A 12378-nucleotide genomic window follows, 5' to 3' on the forward strand; every position below is an offset into this window, starting at 1 on the left:
GTGAGAGGGAAGCAGGCTCCCTGCCGAGCAGAGAGCCCGATGTGGGACTCGATCCCAGGACCCTGAGATCATGACCTGAGCCGAAGGCAGCGGCTTAAACCACTGAGCCACCCAGGCGCCCCGATGCATGAAAATTTTTAATGTTGATGAAGCCCAGCTTACCTGTTTCTCCTTGTCCAGTTTGCCCATTTTGTCCAATTCGGTGATACCTTGTTTTGGGGTGAAAAAAATAACCATTCTACCTATTTGACAACCACTCACTGCACCTGCTCCCGTGTCTGACACGTGAGGATGTGCCTCCAGCCAGCCGAGCTTCTCTGCCAGCCTCTCTAGCCCATCACTCCTACTTGCAGTCCTAGATCATTCTACAACAATGCAGCAACGTTCACAAATGAGCAAATGACAACCTAATTTATCACCGTGCATCACTTTGGGTCACACTAGGTCATGGCCCCACATGTCAGCCCTCTCAAATCATCTAACATCTCCTCTCTCTTCATGGGCCTTCTGCGCCCCTGGCCCTGCCCCTCCCGCATCCTTCCATCATGTCCTATAGGACGCTCGAGCTTTGACGAACAGCCTCAGCCCCCATGGCATGGTTCACCTTCATGCTGCGACCTGCTGAATTTTCCCTGGATTGATGAAATCTGAGACAAGCATCTGCATTCCAGTTGGAAGGAAGGTGGGCAAGGGCTGGGGATGGAAGGGTCCCAAATTCTCCCTTGAGAAGGCAGGACAAGCCTGCCACAGTAAGACCCTATCCAGATGCACCAAGAACGTTCAAACGATACTGCCGCCGAGCTGTCTGGCAGGTGTCCATTGCCAAGGCTCTTTCAGTCAAAAGGCAAGAGGAAGCACTGGCGGGAGAGAAGGTTCGAGAGAAGGGCTCTGTGATGGACGAAGATGACAGGGGTGACTAGCTGTCCAGCTCGCTCAACCCAGTAGAAGGAGATTCCAGTGACTGAGATGAGATATGATGAGGAAAAAGGAGTGGTGGGAATGATGAGTCCAGTATTGGACTTAGCTTGAGGGGCTTATAATTCTATAAGTTCAAAGAGTTTTCCAGATTCTCGGGCTCAGGTAGTGGCACCAACAGTCACCTGAGAGCCTGGCGTGTGGCACCAGCAGCTGTTCCAACTCTGCCCACCATCAGCTGATTCTCATCTCCAAGTTTTGCTCAGACTGACCTTCTCTGAAGACGTGAGTGGTTCTCTCCTATCCCTGAACACTGCCCCCCGTCCCCCGGCTAGACCCCAGTTACTAACGTGTGCGAACCTGCAAAATATACTTCATCACTAATGTGTGTGAGCTGGGAAGTCCTCTTCACCGTTCAGGGCCTCAGTTCCTAATCTGTACAATGAGAGGATTAGAAAAAATGATCTCTAAGGATCCTCTAAGGGTGCGCGCTGGGCTCTGGTTCTAAATAAGACGTGGCACTTCACAGATTTAGCACCAGGGGGCACCAGAGAGGCGCCCGCTCCCGGGCAGGACTAGCGCCCGCGGCCAAGCGGGTCACCTAGGCGGGGCGCAGTGGGACACGATCCTTCCAAATGCTCCTTACTCAGGCAGATCCTTAAGTAGGAAAAAACATTCAGAAAGTAGGAGACAACTTTATCTTCTTCACCACTTCATTAAGGTAAAAATCATCATACTGCTTGCTCTGCATTGCCAGAGCTGGAGACTGAAGTACGGATTTTCAAAGTAAATTAGACCCAATAATTTTCAGTCCAATTATAAGACAGACAAGGAGAAAAGGATTTTTCTTGCCCATGATTGATGCGACCTGTAGTTTCCGGCTCTGACTCATTAAAATCCCCTGCTTGCCTTGAAAGATACTGATCGCAGCCCAGAGCCGAGTCAGACGCTGCCACAGCTAAGAAAGGAGCTTGGGACCGACTCCCGGCTGAGCTCGCCTCCCCCCACCTCCTGCAAACTCGGTTCCCCTCGGTGTCAACCCCGCGAGAGAAACTTGAGACCATGCGACAGGTGTCCAGCAGGGGGCACTCATGTCCACGTGGCGCCTTCAGAGCAGCTGGGGCGAAAAGCTGGACGGTGGTAGTGAGCGCGGAGCGGTTCCCTTCTCATCCTCGTCAAGGACATGAACCCATAAAGGAAATACGAGAATATTACGTTCGTTCTTTTTCAAAGAAGCGGGGACAGTGTCTTGATCCTTGCCATTCTAGCATCCTGTCGTTATAGTCCATCGGTGACTTTTCCTGCCGGAAATGCTGGGATTCCCCAGTCTGTCTCTCGGTGTGGGGTCTAACCCTGGTCACCAGTGCAATGTCTGATCCTGGCCACCAGTGTGGGCTCTGACCCTGGTCAGCGGTGTGGTCTCTGACCCTGATCACCCATGTGGGCTCTGACCCTGGTCACCGGTGCGGTGTCTGATCCTGGTCACCGGTGTGGGCTCTGACCCTGGTCACTGGTGTGGGTCTGATCCTGGTCACCTGTGTGGGGTCTAATCCTGGTCACCTGTGTGGGGTCTAATCCTGGTCATCCAATCCTAACAGAAAAGCTGCCAAGGTGCAAGTCACACTTCCTTCGAGCCTTCTTTTCTCCCGTCTACTATGGAGATTAGGATGGCAGAGCAGCCCATCCCAGGGGATCTTGTAAGGGTCAGAGAGAAGGTGTACGAGGCGGCAAATGCCCGGTGAAACTCATTTAGAGGTGAGGGGTACCTTGGCAGTATTTTATTTACAATTAGACAAAAGAGTAAATAATCCAAACATCCAAAATCCTCGAATTTAAGTTGAGACCCTCATTTGTCAGCGAGTATTTAAGGGTCTGCAATGTGTCCACTGAAATGAAATCCTTGTAACCATTAGGAACTATTAATAAAGGGATGCCTGGGTCTAGATTGGTTAAGGCATCTAAATTAGTCTCAGGTCATAATCCTGGGATCCTGGGATCCTGGTATCGAGCTCCATGTTGGGCTCCCCGCTCAGTAGGGAGTCTGCTTCTCCCTCTGCCCCTCCCCCCTGCTTGTGCTCTCTCTCGCTCGCTCTCTGTCTGTCTGAAATAAATAAATAAAATCTACAAAAAAAAAGGAAAGAAAAGAAACTGTTTTTAAAGGATGCTTAATGGCACGGGGAGCTGTTCATTACGTGTAAGTGAAATTTAGCAGACCACAGTACAGTAAGGTACAATATGACTGCCTTTAAATATGGATATATTTGTATCCGTGTATTACAAAGATATGCATATACATAGAAAACCAGGGGAAGTGGAAGATAGTACCCCATGGAAGCAATGGTTATGTCTGGACAAAATAGATTTACTGCGTGTAGCTGTCCTCCTCTAGTAATGACTGAATTTCAGACAGAAGAAACAGAAATGAGCTGATGACAATTCAGTAGATTTCCCTTTATTTTAATTTAGTATTAATGTATCTTAACATAAATATAATCGTATACATTTGAACTTACATTAATTTAGTTAATTTAAAAAATAAATACACAAAAACAAATTCGAGTGAATTGTATTTCCAACAATGAGGGGATTTTTAGATTTCACATCCTTGAATATCTTCATGTGGCATGAAGCTTTCCTATACCTGTCTCAAATCCCGAGCTCCTTCTCAGGAAGCACATGGGAAGGAAGAAAAACAGTTCTCCGTAAACAGAAATTCTATACAATGTGTGAGTATCAGGGCATTTCATGCACTCATTTTGCCAAATTGTGAGTTTCGTGGGTCGAGAATTACGGTTATCTGCCTTGGTCCCCCAATCTCTCATCATATCATAGGTGCTCCATAAATGTTAATTAGATGTATGGACTTTCAAATTTCCAAGCTAAATTAGATCCAGTAGTTTTCAGTACAATTACAAGACAGAGAGCCAGAAAAGCATGGCCTGTGATTGAAGGCATGCTGTAGTTCACAGCTCTATGCACACGTTAGAATCACCTGGATGCTTTCAAATAAACTGAAGTCAATGCAGGTATCGCTACCCTGTTTTGTTTTGTTTTTTTATAACTGCGGATAAAATTCTCTAGTATGAACCACTTATTTAACTCTTCATATCTCGGTCTCTCATCTATGTATTTGCTGCTAGTCCAAGTCTTGTAATATGTACACACAGCTGTTTGCTTGGTGAGAATGTCAAACACCTGTTTCCTAAAAGCAAAGTTTTATATAAGAAACAATTTAGAAATAGATTAGATAGTATTACCTAGAGCTTCAGTCCATAATGGGGTTATAATAGTTACTATTGGGCCTTGTCTTTCATTTTTCCAGCTGGATGTGAGATGGACGCCCGAGAGAGTTGCGCTCTACCAAGTGATACTTACCAGTTCTCTTTGCCTACATGTATCCTCTCTGTCTTCAACACTTATTGGTCTGGCTTTGAGGGTCTTCCAGTTCTGGATGTCTCTTCTGCTGGTTGGCTTTTAGGAGGGTCTCCCTGCTTGTGGGCGGGGTAGGGTGTGGGCATCCTTTATATCGAAAATAGAGAAACAGAACCAAAGAGCCAGATTCTATGCTTCTTAATTTACTAACCCGTTCCATCATGTGTTATGGGGTTTAAACATGAATTCAAACTTCCCTCTCACGAATACCATCCCCACTTTGTGTCTCTGTCCTTACTGGGGACACCTCAGAATTCAAAAGATTTTCTTTGGCCACCAAGGAGCATTTTGTTAATCAATATATATGATTTTATAAATATGTATCTCAGGTAGAGAAATACACCCATCATTCTGCCCGGCATGTGTGTAAGTGTGACTGCCCAGTAGTTACTGTGAGTGCAGTTCAGAGTCAGGACACGTAGTGTTTAAGTCTGTCTCAGACCATATTTGAAGGTGGATGGATCATTTCATTAGGTTTTTTAAAAATTGACAAAAGCCCTGGGCTTCTCTACTCACTTGCATGAAGTGAATAAAAGCCAGGCTTCATATAGTCTAGCATAAACAAAAACAAAAACAAAAACCACGGGTACCACCCCAGAGATTGTGATTCTTGGGTCTGCGGTGGGTCCCAGCTTCATTGTATTTTCAGAGCTCCTCGGGGTTGAGTACTGCTGATGTGTTAAGATTTTCTAATTGTCTCCTTGTTACCATCACAAGATGTCTGTGCGCACATTAAGCTATCACGTGCTTCCCTTACAGGAAGGGCCAGCCTCTTCCAGAATTGCAGGAACCCCCAAGTGTAAGTGACCCATGAGCACGATGGAGATGGTGGGGGCAGGGGGTTTCCACGTGCTGAGTCTGGTCAGTGTCTGGCATCACCACTGACTCCTTCTTCCAAAGGGCACAGGGATTCTGCCCACTTGACCGTCCTCTTCATTGCAGCCGCGTCACACGTTCAGTTCTTAGGTATTACTGGTGAGAATCTTGTCATCGTGTAACTCTTCCTCACTCTCTTGCTGCCCCAGAAATCAAGCGCAAATGAGCTTTTGTTGTTGCTGCTGCTGTTAAAATTTCTATGGGGAAACAGAAAATTAAAATAACAAATAGGGGAAGTTAAAAATAAAACCATGAAGACTGATTTTCAAACCCCCGTCTGTGTTCTGTTTTGACCTTTGCATAGATCCAACCCGTGACTCCATCTGAAAGTATCCTGGGAATTGTCTCCAGCTCTTGGCCCCGGGAAGCCAACATTGTCTGCACTTGGAACAGATCAAACTATCCCCGACTTGATCCAGCTGCCAGGATGGATGGAAAGTCCAGCTCCTGTTCGAGCTGGGCTCCTTTTCAGTCTGGAACTATGAAAGGAGGAGGAAGGCTCTTCAGAATGGGCTCCCTGTGTGGCTTTTGGTGCATCACTCCTGACTTTGGGGAGATGGCTTTCTCCCCTCGAAGAAGTCCCCATGGCACTAATCCCAGAAAGTGTCAGCCTTCCCAGAGAAGCCATCTCTTGTTGGTCTCCATCCACCGCTAAGACTGGTTTGGCATATGTGAGGTTCAGCACCTGGACCCATCCCTTCCCTCTATGACATCAGCTCCATGAAGATAAAGATTTTTGTTGTGAGCCCCCTTGATTCCTCCAGCACACAGAACAGTGCCTGGGGCATCATACTCAGAGCAGGTGCTCATACGTATTTGTTGAATAAATTGGCCCAGGCAAGCAACAGTGTCTGGTCCCATTAGTCACTTTGTAGCCATGATGGTGAGAGCATCCCCTCCTTGGGCAGCCTGTTTAAAGACCCGTCATCCAATGGATAGACAAATTTTGCATTATTCGTACAAAAAAATAAAACAACAAAAATAATGTACTACTAGGACGTGAGAGGAATCTCACAGATTTAGGAGTGAAAGAAGCCGGCCACGAAAAGAGTGCATACCTCCTATCCCATTTACGTCAAGTTCAAAAGTGAGCCAAGCTAGTTGGTGATGACTGTCTTAGCCCATGCGAAGCTACAACAAAATATCATAGATGAGGTGGCTTGTTTTTTCAGGTGGTTTAAACAAGAGAATTTTTTTGTAGTTTTTGCATTGTTTTAATAAATGGAGAAGATTAAAAGGAGAATATTTCCTGACATGGGAAAATTATGTAAAATTCTTTTATCCTTAGTTTTTTTGCTAAATAATTGTCATATAACATTGTTTAAGGTGTGCAATAGAACGACTTGCTACATGTATATTTTATGGATAATGACAGTGAGTTTAGTTAATATCTGTCCTTCACACAGTTCCAGTCTTTCTCTTAAGATCTTTCAAATATGCAACACGGTCTCACTAACTATAGCCGCAACACAAAATATAGAAATTTATTTATTTATTACTTCTCATAGTTCTGGAGGCTAAGAAGCCCGAGATTAAGGTAACAGAAGTTTTGGTGCCTGGCGAAAGCCCCCTTCCTGGTTTGCTGATGACCATCTTCTTGCTGTGTCCTCACAGGGTGGAGAGAACCACGTCATCCTTGTCTCTTATAAGGGCACTAATCCTCCTCATGAGGGCTCCCCCCTCCCAACCTCGTCACCGCCTGAAGGCCCACCTCCTAGGACCATCACCCTGAGGCTTAGGGCTTCAGCAAGGAACAGAGCGTGGAGGGGAACATGAACATTCCGTCCATAGTAATAATGGAGGTCGTGTTAGTGACCTGGGGAACGGGGTGGGTATTGACTTGCAGAGGTACAGGCCCCTTATGGGGAGCTGAGAGTGTTCAAAACCCTACTCTGAGTGGTGTTTATATGGGGTGTGCACTTGGAACACTCACCAAGGTATTCAGCTCCCGGCTGAGCAAGGAGCCTGCCATGGGACTCCTTGGAGGACCGGGATCCGAGGACCCCGGAATCATGACCTAAGCCGAAGGTAGACACTCAACCGACTGATCCACCCAGGCGCCCCACATACATACATAGGTTACACCTGAATTTTTTTTTAAAGATTTTATTTATTTGACACAAATAGAGAGAGATCACAAGCAGGCAGAGAGGCAGGCAGAGAGAGAGGGGGAGGCAGGCTCCCCGCTGAGCAGAGAGCCCGACTTGGGACTCGATCCCAGGACGCTGAGATCATGACCTGAGCCAAAGGCAGAGGCTTAACCCACTGAGCCACCCAGGCACCCCTTAAAAGTCATTTTTTAAAACATCCCTCTCCCTCTTGGAGCCCCCACCCCTGGCCAATTCCTTGTCTCTCATCCAGTTCTCAGAGAAGCAATAAAGCAGAACGGTTTGTCTGTCCAGCGCCTGACAAACGACTTGGGCTTTTCCAGCATGACATGTGTGCGTTGCTACCGTTTCCCCGAGGGAAATTTATTTTTATAATGTCAGAATTTCTTGCACATATGTCCACAAAGGTCCAGCAGGGACATTTCCTTGAAGAAAGCCGTTGCTGTTTATTCACTTATGAAAACAAGACCTATGGCAGGGAGGGAGCCCACCCCATCCCAGCTCCTCTAGAGGGACGTGGCAGTCTAGTGACTCCACTCCCAGGACTGGGGATACAGCTAGAATGTGTAGATGGAAACACGAGAAATTCTCTTGGACCAGCTGCCTTCATAAGACAGCTCTTTATAAATAAAAACCACACTGGCTCTTCTAAGTTATTTTTTTTAATGAGCAGAAGAAAATAAGGGCAGGGGAGGAGCAGAGAGAGAAGCAGACTCCCCTCATCCCTGAGCAGGGAGCCCCACGCAGGACTCCATCCCAGGACCTTGGGATCATGACCGGAGTCAAAGGCAGACACTTAAGCGACTGAGCTACCCAGGTGCCCCTAAAAATACATTTTAAAACTCAAAATTTTCACTTCATTCTTTTCCTTTAGATTTATTTTTCTAATCCCCATCACCCTAATATACTGCTTTATAATAAAAATACCTACATAAATTTGTTAAAAGTGGGGCACCTGGGTGGCTCAGTGGCTTAAGCCTCTGCCTTCAGCTCAGGTCATGATCTCAGGGTCCTGGGATTGAGCCCCACATCGGGCTCTCTGCTCTGCAGGGAGCCTGCTTCCCTCCTCTCTCTCTGCCTGCCTCTCTGCCTACTTGTGATCTCTGTCTGTCCAATAAATAAATAAAATCTTAAAAAAAAAATTGTTAAAAGTTTTGGCATTTCTTGGGTGCCTGGGTGGCTCAGTCAGTTAAGCATCTGCCTTTAGCTCAGGTCATGATCTCAGGGTCCTGGGATGGAGTCCCACGTCAGTCTCCCTGCTCGAGGGGAGCCTGCCTCTCCCTCTCCCTCTCCCCTCCCCTCTGCTCATGTGCTCACTCTCATCCTTTTTTAAAAAAGTTTTAGTGTTTCCTATGATCATAAGGCTCCAACTATTTATTTAAAAACCACTTTTGGACTGAGTTAGGATTACGATTGCTATTGGTACAATTGATCAACATGAAAAAATACATAGATAAAAAATTATTAGATATAAGAGGTACCATCTCACTGGAAATGACCTCCTAATGACACGGAATTGTTTGGGTCCTTTGCTCGATCGGTTCATGTATCCAGAAGGGATCCTACTTTTAGCTGCACATAGACTTCAGCACTTTCTTATTTCTGTTTTCATTTTCATAGATGCAAGACAGAGAAGCCCCGTTTGGACTGGATGGGAAAGAGTGTGGCTCCATTTTGGCTCTCCCACTCAATTCCTCGACCTCTTGAGTTCTACGCCAAAAATCAGCGATATCATCGATCATTGTTTGCGATGATTAATCACCTGACAACTTGACGTGGTCCTCCTTCAAAGTGATTGAAAGCAAATTTGAAACCTTGAAACCGGCTGACTTGCAGAAGGACTAGCTTCCTGGTCTGTAGAGTCATTCACTTTCTCCGGGGATTATTTTTCTGTGTCCGTTTGCGGTCCCGGAGGTTCGTGCTCCTGAGTGCGCCCTGCAATGGATGACAAGAGTCTGTCTGTCTTCCAGAGAAAGGGAGAGGATTCCAACAAGGGTGGGAGAAAACTTACTTATAAGCACGTTCCCAGGCAGATGAAGGTGAGGAAAGGAACTGGGAGGTGGGTTCCTCTTATACTATCTGTGTCTTGAGGGTCCTGCTGAGTCACATTTTGGCTCAAGGATCATTACTCTGTGAGTCTGGTTCATCTTCCTTTCACTCGTGGTGAGAAACTCCCTGAGACTTTAGGAGATACTGAAAACCCACCAGTCATTGTCCCTTTCTCTGTTCTACAGAAATCTTTCTTTTCCATAACAGCTTTTAATAAAAGACGTCAAGATTTGTTTCAAACATAAATTTCATCCCAACCACTTGTCCCCACCTTGACTTTCTCTGATATTTTTGCAAAAAAAAACCCATAAAAATAAAAGAATCTACCAATGTTTATTTTTGTTTCAAAAGGCCACTCTATTCATCAGGTATAAGAGCACATTGGGAAGAGGAGTGGATGCCCAAACATGTCTGTGACTGGAAACTGATTTGATCGCTACTGTAAGAGCTTAGCCCTCATTTAAATCTGGTTGTGAAACCGGAAGCAGCACGTAAGGAGTCAGCCTATTTAAAATCCTAGAGTTCTGAACGGCAGACTGTGCAGGAATGTTCCACTGATGGTAGGAAGTCCTGAATCCTGAGCCTCGTGGCCAAACGCTCCAGCAAAACTGAGGGTAGAATGGAAGACAGGACTGGGAGGAGGTCCAGCTCACTAGGCATATCTGGTCCAAGAATCCCAAATACAAATGCAGGTGAAAATGCCAGTTTCCATGGCCACAGGCATTTCTGTGAAGGCAAAGTGAAGACACTAGAGGCACCTGGGTGGCTCAGTCGGTTAAGCACCCGACTCTTGCTTTCAGCTCAGGTCATGATCTCAGGGTCATGAGATCGAGCCCCCTGTCAGGCTCTGTGCTCAGCAGGGAATCTGATTCTCTCCCTCTGCCCCCTAGCGCGCACACTCTCTCTCTCAAATAAAAAAATCTTTAAAAAAAAAAAAAAGAAAGAAAGAAAGAAAGAAAAGAAAAAGTAAAGATACCAGACAGGGTGTCTTTGGATCTTGACCATTACCAGAGCCAAACAGAACAGGATATGGCCCCTACAATGTAGAAATGTACATCAGAATCTTTAAAAATGCATATCAATACAGTTAAAGCTGTTTTTATGGTCATACTCTAGGCATATAAGTGGACCCATGTTCCAAGAATGTGTGATACAGATATTCACAGTATTTTTTTTTAATAAAAACCAGAATCCTTAATGACCATCAGCAGGGAATGGAATATATAAATGATGGCAAATCATAGTTACCCATTAAAATGGATGACATTGAATTTAAATAAAAAATTTAAAAATAAAAATAAAATGGATTACTGCGTAATAATGACTCAGAGTGATGTAAACCTATATATGTCTATATAGTGTCTTAAGCAAATGGCCAGAATTTGTAACACTGAGAGTAAAAATCAGGTTAATAAAAAAGTATGTGTCAATAAAATAGCATGAGCCCCATTTGTGTGTATGTGTGTTTGCACACACATGCACACCCACACACGTATTTGAGGAACCGGTCAGGAAGGACATGAACCAAAATGTTAACATCCTGATTGAAAGTGAAGGAATTATGTGGCGCTTGGGTGGCTCAGTGGGTTAGGCATCTCATTCATGGTTTCGGGTCAGGTCGTGATCTCAGGGTCCTGGGATCGAGCCCCACGTTGGGCTCCATGCTCAGGAGTCTGCTTGAGATGCTCTCCTCGTCCTCTGCCCCTCCCCCCACCCCCACCCTCGCTCATATTCTCTTTCTCTCTCTCTCAAATGAATACATAAATCTTTAAAAAAAAAGTGAAGGGTTATAATCAACCAACCATTAATGTCTGAAGCACAAGGCAATGACACCAGGCACCAAACACAAGCCCAGAGCCGAGCACAGCAGAACACAGGACCCACAGGACATCCTGATTAAGACAGAGACTCAGAACTCAGAGACCAACGGGGTCTTGGGAAGAGTTCAGGAAGCCCCTGGGTGGCTTCCAGGAAAATGCACCAAGTCCAGAAGCCTCAGACTGTGGGACTGGAGCTCAGACAGATGGCGGCCACGCTGCGAGGGTCCCACTGGTGAAAATCCGACTTTGCTTGACCTGGACATTTAGCGTGTTGGAAGAACATGGAAAATGGAATTCTTTTCTTTTCTTTTTTAAGATTTTATTTATTTAATATTTATTTATTTATTTGACAGAGAGATCAAAAAGAGAGGCAGGCAGGGTGGGGGTCGGAAGCAGGTTCCCCGCTGAGCAGAGAGCCCGACTCAGGGCTCGATCCCAGGACCCTGAGATCATGACCTGAGCCGAAGGCAGAGGCTTAACCCGTGAGCCACCCATGCGCCCCTGGAATTCTTTTCTAACAGAGTATGTTCCCTAGCGGATCCTGATTTTTAAAATGTTAAGGGAATTCTGGAAAGCATCATGCCTCTTCGGTCTGAGAGCAGCGGGCTCTCTCCACAGCGCTAGGTGTGCACGTGGCTAATATTCCCGGCTCTAGACAAGGTAGGGACCAGCAGCCCGTAGAAGAGTCTGCTCTCAACAGCATGGATGGGGGGACTTGCATATTTGTCCGATTTATCACTTTACACTGAGCACGTGTTGAGGCGTGGACATGGGTGATGAGGCACTGCCTTCTGACAGAGGACACCTTATTTGCTTCTCCCACAGGAAGGACAGAAGAGACCAGGATAACCGACTGTCGGTGTAGGAGGTCTAACACACAGTGCGCTCTATGGATGCTGAGGGAGGGGAGGGGATGGTAGGGAGGACTCGGAAACAAAGTGATCCCAGGGATGTGTTTGCAGGGGGCAGGGGGGGTCTGACACGGCTTCGGCAAGAAGACAGTCCCTTCCCAACAGCTCCATCCTCTTCACAGAATCCTACACGGTCAGGATTTGTGTTCTGAATATTCTTGGTTCTTTCTTCAAACACTGACATCTTTTAGAAAAGTCCAGGATGCTGCGACATTATGAATCAGTGGGTGAATTTTTGAGTATTTAAAAGATTTTTTCTCCTTGTAT

Source organism: Meles meles, chromosome 4 (assembly GCF_922984935.1).
Source record: "Meles meles chromosome 4, mMelMel3.1 paternal haplotype, whole genome shotgun sequence".
In the NCBI taxonomy this organism is placed as follows: domain Eukaryota; kingdom Metazoa; phylum Chordata; class Mammalia; order Carnivora; family Mustelidae; genus Meles; species Meles meles.